The sequence below is a fragment of the Helicoverpa zea genome, chromosome 10 (genome assembly GCF_022581195.2).
Source record: "Helicoverpa zea isolate HzStark_Cry1AcR chromosome 10, ilHelZeax1.1, whole genome shotgun sequence".
Lineage (NCBI taxonomy): Eukaryota > Metazoa > Arthropoda > Insecta > Lepidoptera > Noctuidae > Helicoverpa > Helicoverpa zea.
Window position 1 is genome coordinate 7234441 of NC_061461.1, and position 10042 is coordinate 7244482.

The 10042-nt window shown below is 35.4% G+C and overlaps 1 long non-coding RNA gene across 1 annotated transcript; it reads left to right on the top strand.

Moving 5' to 3' along the window:
- Positions 1-1545: 1545 nt before the first annotated feature.
- LOC124634097 lies at positions 1546-3030 on the top strand. Its single transcript, XR_006984825.1, has 2 exons — positions 1546-1692; positions 2539-3030. It is a non-coding gene; the product is annotated as an uncharacterized LOC124634097 (long non-coding RNA).
- Positions 3031-10042: the final 7012 nt, after the last annotated feature.

The following is a 10042-nucleotide window of genomic DNA, read 5'->3' on the forward strand; positions in this document are numbered from 1 at the left end:
CCCTTTGACATGTCACAAAAAATGGAGTTACAACTTCTTACAATTCCGATATTCTGAAACAAGAGGTAGATAACTTAGCCCAATGAAGAAAAGAACCTATACGAATTCAAGTAAACCCGTTACTGAAACAGAAAATGCAGTTTACTGAGTAGGTTCTGGTACCTATTGAAAGCTGTGCCAATTGTCACGTACGCGAGTTCGGAGTCAATCAATCAATATATCAATCATTATCTCGATTATTAATTCTCCGTATCAAAACATAATTTGAAACGGCAAAGATTGGTGAAGTAGGACAAAAGAGATTACATTCGAGATGCAAACCTTACTCTTTAGCAACGTCGGGAGCCGATTCGGGCCTTGTAAGAAATGCCTGTAGACGGTAAGCAATGGGTTCTGAAATATAAGAACAAGAATGTCTGATGAGTAAGCTCTCCCTCTATTTAACGAATTCTTGTAGACGTATGCGTGATGAAGTATAGTCAATGATGATTAATGACTGAGGCATTGATTTAATACTGATGACGGCGCGTCCAATAAAACCGACATCTCAATAAAAAACTGCCTTGAAGCATTCACCCTTATAATATGACCATAGCGTGTCATCTGATTTGTAAGCTCTGATATACCAACCTCCTATTTTCGTTCGACAGAATTAATTGTATCAGGTTAATTTTAATTACTGGTAATCTATTATTAATTATCAGTCCTCATTTCCGTTAAGATGTTATGTTATGAATCCCACATTTATAATGTGAACTGTAATGTTTAATATGCGGTGTTATTATTTATCATTTCCATTTATGATTACAAGCATAGCTAGCGTTTATTAAGCTTTATTGAAACTAAATTTTATTGGAGCCATTGATAGGTAAGTATTTTATACAAAATGGAGCGTAAATTAAAAGTTATACTAAAATATATTTTACTAAAAACCCATCTGTAGTTAAAAAGTCGTCGGTCAGCCCGAGATTTCAGGAAAAATATAGTACCAAATAAAATTCCTGAGCAAATATTTCATTTAATTAACTAGGAACGAACTATCAAGGCTCATTGAAAGCGATAGGCCACTAAATAATAATTTTCAGTCGTCAGTGAAACGGCAATCCGTTAAAAGTTGTTTGGAGTTTTTCATAGCCCGTTTGTTTTGAAATTTCCTCAAAGCAGAAAATGCTATTTACTTATTGCGCCTCGTTTACTTACAAGGTATTTAGGTTTGTGTCGTCTGTTCTCACTTTTGTATTTGGAAAATGGAATTTTCCTGTTGGGATATAGAAGGGGCGGAATTCCCAATCGATTTTCAAAAAGGACGTTTTGTAATAGCTATTTCGTTTTTGTTTACAGTTTGTTCTTTTTGTGGTTTCCGTTCGATTCATTTGTTTTTGTTCTGTGGTTACAAAACTGTTTTTAGAGCTCTACCTGAAATCATAAACGTTATAATTCACATTGTTAATAAACCGATAGGTACTGTCACTGGGTTCTGTTGTACCTAAACGATATTTAAATACCTGAATTAGGCACAATATTTACACAAGTTATCGCTTGTTGTTGATAAGGACATCAATAAGTCCGCGTGATGGGGTAGATAAGGCTGTGCCTATAAATTCATCGATCGATCTCATAAGCACAGAACAAACGTTTTTGCTTTGCGCAGGGCAAATTGAAATTTTGTGAATTTTGGAAATATATCTAAAAGTGAGTATTTTTTAATTTAATTTTTGTATTTTATCTTTCCCATGAAAAAATATTGTTTTTGGATAAGTATCTCAAACAGAGAGGGTGCTTCGAAAGCTTTTTTTTGAAATTGTATCTTCTATTTGAGAGGAATTCTTATTGTATTTAAAATCCTTCTTCGTTGTAACAGAGTGAGAAAGAGTATACCCGCGGTGATACTTAAGATCCATACCACACTCTTAATTCTAATGAATGTTCACAAAACGTTCCGCCTAGCCACAACTTACAAAACTTAGAAGTTATTGCTTAGAATTGGAACTGAGCCCGATAAACTGAGGATAATATGGTGACTCTAACGAGGGGCTGGTGGAATTACCCTTGGATTTGCATAATGCTATTATGTTTGGAAATATTCGTATATTAGTACGATTTTTTGGAGTAAGGTTTTGAGTAACTTAACTTGAGATAAAACTTAGTATGAGAAATATTGTTCTAAGAATTGCGATTACTTACAAATGAAAAAAATGTTTTAGTAGAACTTCTGTATGGACTAAAAAAAATGTGCTTTAAAGTCATCGTTAATTTATTTCTTACTGGCGACTTCACACGGGATAACAGTTTTCCCCACTATTTAATGTACCTATGTTATTATACATCCTTTTAATCCATAAACCTTCCTCTTTAATCACACTATACCTATTTAAAAAACGCTTGAAAATCGGTTGCATAGTTTTGAAGATTTAAGTGTACAAAGGGACATGGGGAATAGGAATACAGGGACAGAAAAAGCGACTTTGTTCTATACTATGTAGTGATTCCAACTAACATTACCAAAAAAATAATAATGAAAAACCTATTTGATTTCAGTAATGCCACCACCACCGCCGCATCCGGACCAGCCACCGCACCACCCAGGCGGTCATCCACCGGGGCACGATCCGCATCATCCACCGCACCATCCACCGCATCATCCACCGCACCATCCACCGCATCATCCACCGCCACACCACCAGCCACCACCACCTCGGTATTAAATATTGGGGTTGTGTGTGTGATGACCTAATGTATAGTTATCGGTACGAATCTTGAGCTCTGACCTTCACCTGCGCAGAAGTAATTTATTGAGTCCCTTTTGTGGTATGAAGTGAGGCGCGGGGGCGGGCTAAAGCGGTGATTAGCCCGCAGTGCATCGCGTCATAGCCGTCACTCGGGATTGGTTCTTTGCTTATAAATCACTTCTGCGCAGATGTAGGTCAGAGCTCAAGATTCGTGCCGATAACTATACTGACACTGTTCCTTACGGCAGTATTAATTTATACAGCTTATATTATTTAATAAATATGTATGTTTTTTAAGCAACCTTTGCTTTTATTTTTGATTGTGATAACTATAGGGAATTTTGAATGTACCTCCATAAGATGGATTGTAATGAAGTAACAACTTCATTACATGTTAATTCCGTGATGGCCGATTTCCGAAGGAGTGTTCTAACGAGGTTTTCCCAACCTAAGTTGATTCGATATTCTCAGATTGTTTTTACTTTAACAACCTGATAAATACGAGTAAGTGCATACTCATAAAATCTTTCCTAGAAGTGGGGCTACGTGCAAAAGCAAATATACAAAGATTTATGAGTGTTACTTTTATGATTAATTTATATTTATTGATAAGATAACATGTAACATGTATAATCTTAAGTGCCTATAAGTGCCAAGGACCACCTACCAATTCCCCATTTTGATATGATTCACTAGAATAAGTAAAGAGATTAAGTACATAATAAAGTTTATACTAAAGTTAAGGAGATAAACTGCTAGAAATCATCTGGAAGCCGCAGCAGCCCAACCAGTTGTGGCACATCTATGAGATATGTTTGAAAATTAAAATATAGCAAGAGAATAATTATACCGGGGTACGTAAGGGTGATATAGAGAGAAAGTATAAGAGAGTACACAAAAAGAAGAAATAAATATGTCCTCATCTGTAAATTAGGGTTGTAATGCACCCACTGTGTCCGCTACGGTAGACTCACCACTGATGCCCGTTTTCACCAACAACCTCTTACCGTTTCCCTATCTAAATGCTACTTTTAATAAGGACTCCTCCCAATTTGACACCTACCTAAATTCATTTTCACCACACTTGTACATGGATCCCTTAAGTAAGTGACAGATTACTAGTTCTACAAACGATAATGCAAAGTCGATATTTTATCGATAAAATGATTTTTCTGTACTTCTTAAGAAATAAACGTCTATCGAGTATATATTACTAAAGCCTGTAAGTTTTTGTTCTTGTGATGTTATTTTAATTTAACTTAAACTACATTACGCTATGTTTTATGCAATAAAACAGTAAAGAGGTTTTCTACAGGTCAATTTTTACCTATGTCATTCGCGCGTTTGTCAAATTGACTGATGTGTATATGTGTACATCATTGACATATAAATAAAGGGACAGGAAATGTCACGAAAAAAACGTGCACACCTACTGTCAGTCTGCAGTCGTAACTAAAATGGCTGCCATTACTAGGGTTGTACCGCTACCGGATTCAACAAATATCGATATTGTATTCTAGTTAGAAGTATGTACGAGTCTTACTGGGTGCATAAAAATAACCGAGTATAAATAATCTCTTCGTCATAGAACTAACTATCACATTAACTTCACTGATACTAATAACCTCAACAACATCAACCAAATGGGAGGAGTCATTTCAGTAGGGTGATACCTTTGAAAAAAAAAAAATAAACAGGCAAAGTAATTATTTATTATTTCAAATAGCCCTATGAAAGTTCTTTCACGTCAGACTAGTTGCAGGGTGCCAAAGATTCGGTCCTATGAAGAAGAATCCGCAAGAAACGCCATAAGGATACTCTCTTAAAAAAAAAACAATAATTTAAAATCGTTTTCAAGCTATTCATGAGAAAGTTATATAATGCAAATGGAGCTAATTATGTATTAATCGATTGTACAAAACAATTTTAGTGCTAAGAAAAAAATATTTATACAATTCGAAATCTATACTCGGTAACTAAGTTCTCAAGCAAACATTGCAACTTGCATTCCGATTTGCTCGTCTGTGCGGAAGCACTGCCGTGCCCGTGGTCGCCGTAGAAGCATCATGTGAAAATAAAAAGGCAAAACATATTATTTTCAATAAAATATGTCTTTAAAATCCTGAATTTTATAATACGCCTTTTTAATCAAAATGTTTTTAACTGATGTTTTGTTGAAAATAATACACAACTCTGAGGGCTCAGTGTCTTAGGGACAGTAAGTTCTGATGTTAAAATTTGTAAAAGCAGACTTATTAAGTGGATATTATATCGATACTATTATGACAACTGCACAGCACTATGCCAATATAACATGTTATTGTAAACAACATTTATTTCTAAATATAGGTTTTTATACAGAAATAAACAAAAATATAAGTACTTTCACCATCAATTCATGTTCCCGTAACATATTTTTTATAAAATGTGAATTATTTTATGTAGTTTCTAGCAAAAATAGGTTCCTAACCTGTGTAAAGACAATCCAGCTTGATTTTGGTGCTTCCTAGCACCACACTTCACAATACAACACATAGGCATATTCGTTGATTATTTCACTATTGAAATAGTAAAGTCTTAAAAGTAAACACGAGTGATATTCTATAAACTAGCAAAAATAAGTCACGAAGAGCACCTATTTGACAGCACAACTACCATGACATATATGGCCAGATATGGCACGCAGAAGGATTTCAAAAGTAAATGTCACCATTTTACGCAATCACAAAAATATTGTTGTCCCTGTTTTCAAATACACTTATCTGCTTAGAAAGAGTGAGACAGAACTATGTTGCATAGTTTGTTTCATATTTATATAACTATAGATACGTCAATATCAAAACGGCGTCTCCTTATAATTCTAAGCTCGATGGTGTACATTGAGTTGAGGTTAATTTTGGGTTTGGTTTATTATTGTTGAATAGATAAGTTTATTTTGGCAGAGAAGAGAAAACGAGGATAAACCTTTCTTACAGAAGAAAAAGACAAGCTAGTGAAATTGCTGACGTCTCATAGAGACACAATATTAAACAAAAAACGGATGGGACCACGAACGAAGCCAAAAACAAAGCTTGGATCCAGTCACAAATAGTTTTAATCCGATAGGAACCGTTTACAGGTAAATGTGAATAATATCTGTGTATAATAATATAGTGTATTAAGATATTGCCGTTCAACTGTGTTCCTTGTTTTAATGTGGTTTCATCGTATTTTTGTTCTCCATGAGTTGATGGATTTAAGTATGGGGTTAAAATTATAGATTTATTATATTTATTTAGTTTCAGGTGGTGAGAGAAATTGAAAAGACGTGTAAAAACATGCTGCGCCCAGCCCACCCCAAATTGAATTGGTGCAGGAGGATGATGATAATGTTTGGTACATCATATGAGGACTAATATTAAAATATTTGTTTACTATCTTTGTTTTAATTTACATAATTTATTATGTTCAATGTTAGCCTACTTCTTACCTCCAGAGGGTATCCCCTATCACCTAGGAGATAGGCTCCTCCATATTCACCATTTTTGAATCATTGGTATCTACTGCAGTTTTGGTATTTAAGGCCTATTCAAACCTGAGCGATATTCGCTGCCGCTGTGGGTAGAGGTAGATACCGCGCGGGTTTCGCTCAGGTATTTAGTATCAAGTATAGTTACCGGCACGGATATTGAGCTCTCGGCGGAAGTGTGGGGATCGCTTTGCGCACTGTACACATAAGGCAATAAACCAATAAATGGCTTCTGCGCAGGTGAAGGTCAGGGCTCAATATCCGTGCCGATAACTATACCGCGGCTAGAGCGACGTAAGCGATATTCACTGCCGCTGTGGGTAGAAGTACATACCGCGCGGCAGCAGCGGCATACATCCCGAACATCAACAGTAATATTATCGCATACCCACTGGGTTTTCTCTGTCGCAGGTGGTAGCGAATACCGCTTAGGTCTGAACAGTCATATTACCGCATACCCACAGGGTTTTCTCTGCCGTAGACGGTAGCGAATACCGCTTAGGTCTGAATAGGCCTATAGTTGTCCCGGCCACCGCGAAACTACATCAGTGATTATCAGATTTGCATCTGTTATGGTCTGTGTATTTATGGACATGCAGGACTATTTTTGAATAATTCAGTGACATCACGACCTAGCAAGTGCATTCATAGCAAGTGATAATCTATAATCTTATAAAAAAGTCATGATCATCGTACTTATTTCTCAGTCATCTGCTCTTTCACGTAAGATAGGTACGTGGTCTTCTAATGATTATTATTTTACATATCCACAACCTCCACAGCTTCTAAACTTTCTAAAACTTTACGTTTCATTTCACTATCCATCGCCAGAAACGGTTCAAAATATGTTTGTATTCTGTCATGATAATGATAGGGGTTGTTTAAGCAGGCATCAATCGGGCCCCCAAGTTTAAGTGAAATTTTGAGGTTAAAATTGACACCTAGGCTTTGGTGAAATTGAAATTCTTATTAAGTGTTCCGTAAATGCTCCCTAAATTTAGGTATTCGTTGGTGAAAACGGGCATGAGTCGAACAATTTATTTTTTTACATTCGAATGTTTATCGTAACCTAAAAATTCATTAAAATAATATTACATACACTAATGCTAATGTTGTGGTACAATAACATTTTCGTACATATAAGAAAAGGTTGTAGCAAATCAAATAGATTTGTCGTCAATTCGTGTGAGCGCAACACGCGTGTAGTACAGCATTATCCCTTCACATGAAATATGTCTGTTTTTGTGGATGTCCCTTGAAACGGACGCAAGACTATTTTACGGATCGTTGCTTTAGGCCATTTCAAGTAACTTTTTCCTTTCTGTGAAATATCCACCCCTCCCCTTTTTTGCTTATGTATTTTTTATTACGCATACTCATGAGACGCGATACAAAGGAAATAGTTTATTGTTTGACTGGAACGGTACGGTGCACATAAAATATTATCGGACTTTTGTGGCGACTGGTCAAGAGACCATCAAAGACTCTGAAATTATTTGTTTTAGTTAGACCGATTATTTTATTTGTATGTTCAGGAGTTTGGAATTCGTGTCTGAAATATTTTATTTTACAGATCATGCTATGTTAATTGTTACGAAGTGCGTTGATAATGTTTTTACCTGAGCGAAAAGTACATGCATGTACACACAGTGGTGATCTTATGCTTTTTTTCCGGATAATTCATTGTTTGTTTTGTTTTTTTTCGAATGCATTATTTTTAACTGAAAACCGTACTTAATGATAGTTTTGGTAATAAACTAATGGGGCGATCGTATTTCCAGGAAACGCTAAAGTGCAATACAATATTATTTCCATTCCAACTATTTTCTATTTATGCCATTAAACTAGCCTGGCACTAATATTCAATATTATTTTGTACAAAATATTTGTGTTAACAATAAAGTGAAACAGATAACCCGAATTAATTTATTACCAATTAACGGAAGTTGCATTGGTGCGGAATAATTAAATGTACGTAATTGAATATAAAAGCTTTCTAAAGCCCACTTGAAGCGAACTGCGGTCAAGTAATTATACTCGATACTTGAAGGTGAAAGAGTCCTTTTTTTTTTACTTTTTACAAACCTTTATTAAACCATCAGGAGCTAGTTAGTTAATTAGCAAAGAAGTCGTGCGCGGGGGAGTGAGGAAATTAGGTGTACAGAAGAGCCATCTGGCGACGCGATTGTGCGATGACCGGAACCTTTGAACAACTCCATCTTTACTTTTCATTAGCGCGCCCCGTTGTCAGCGATTTTAACTTTTTCTGTTCATAGTCTTTTATTAAATTATGATTGAATTTTGTATCAGCCACTTTCTCCAAACTTTCGATGATTGTCATAGCTTTTTTACCAGTTAATAAATACTAAGCTCTACTTCATTAAGTATGTAGTAATTGAACCTGTAAATTAGAAGAAATATTTTTTATAAGATCAATCAGGCTACTGGAGTAAATGGTGAGAAATAAAATAAAAACTGAGTTCCCTATCTAACACTCCAAAGCTAACTCCTTAATAATAGGCATGATGACAGTAATTAAAAATCATTAAAATATTATACTTATTAAATTAAAGTTGAAGCTTGGAATATAAAACGCGCATTGTTTTCTTTTTTAATAATGTGATTAATATTTATTTTTATAAAATAAAACTACGAAATAAGGCAATCCGCCATGATATCTTGAACACCAATCAGAGCGCGTGACGTCACCTTTTGGTCGACGCATTAAAAACTCGCACAAACGTCACATTTCGTATTGTAAACTTCCTCTGCGAATCTCTGTGTTTTCATTAATTAATTGTTTATAACGAGTACTATTTGAATGTAAATGTTATTAAAATCGAATATAAAATAACACGAATCATGAAGCAAGGATTGATTAGGCAAACAACGCTAATTTGCCTAGAATCGATATATGCTAGGAGAGTTTTTGGCATCAAATAAAGATATCTTTAGGATGCAAAAAAGATGTATTATGTCTATGTGTAAACTAAAAGTAACAGACAGTTGTGCACCTTTTTAGGGTTCCGTACCCAAAAGGTAAAACGGGACCCTATTGTTTTCGCTCCTCTGTCCGTCCGTCCATCCGTCGCGTCGGTCCATCCGTCCGTCCGTCCGTGCGTCCATGTTGGATTTTTCACAGATGATATATTTCTGTTGCCGTTATATTTGTTGTTAACAAATACTGAAAATTTGAATCAAATAAATAATTTGGGTGGCTCCCATACAACAAACGTGATTTTTTTTTATGGTACGGAACCCTTCGTGGTTAAGTCCGAGTCGCACTTGGCCGGTTTTTTACCATTTAGACCTCGTACAAAACCTATATTATACTAGAATCTAGAAAACTATGTAAAAACTTACATCAAAGTGATCTTCACAAAAATAATGGTGTGGGTAAAAAATACTGGGCAATATTGGTTTTGAATCTCGCCTTGCAAGTTTAAGCCACTTTTTTCGTATTTTTTAATGTGAGAAACCAGAGAAACGTACACAAATAACTTAAAATGAGTTGTTATGGATGTGTTCTTACACTGGGGGACCCCACACCACTTATACACTTTCGAATTCATATTTAATAATACAAAAAAACTTAATTATTGAACGAGCGTTGTTTACTTGCATCTTGACAACCCAAGGCGTGACGTCACAAGTGACGGCATGACACTGACAAGCGTTTTCGCGCCGGATTCAAAGTGGACAGAGAAAAATGCAATTATTTGACAAAAAAACTTCGCATTTTTTAAAAATTAATGATTTTCCGTATAAAATAGACGTATACCTACATCATACAAATGAATTTAAA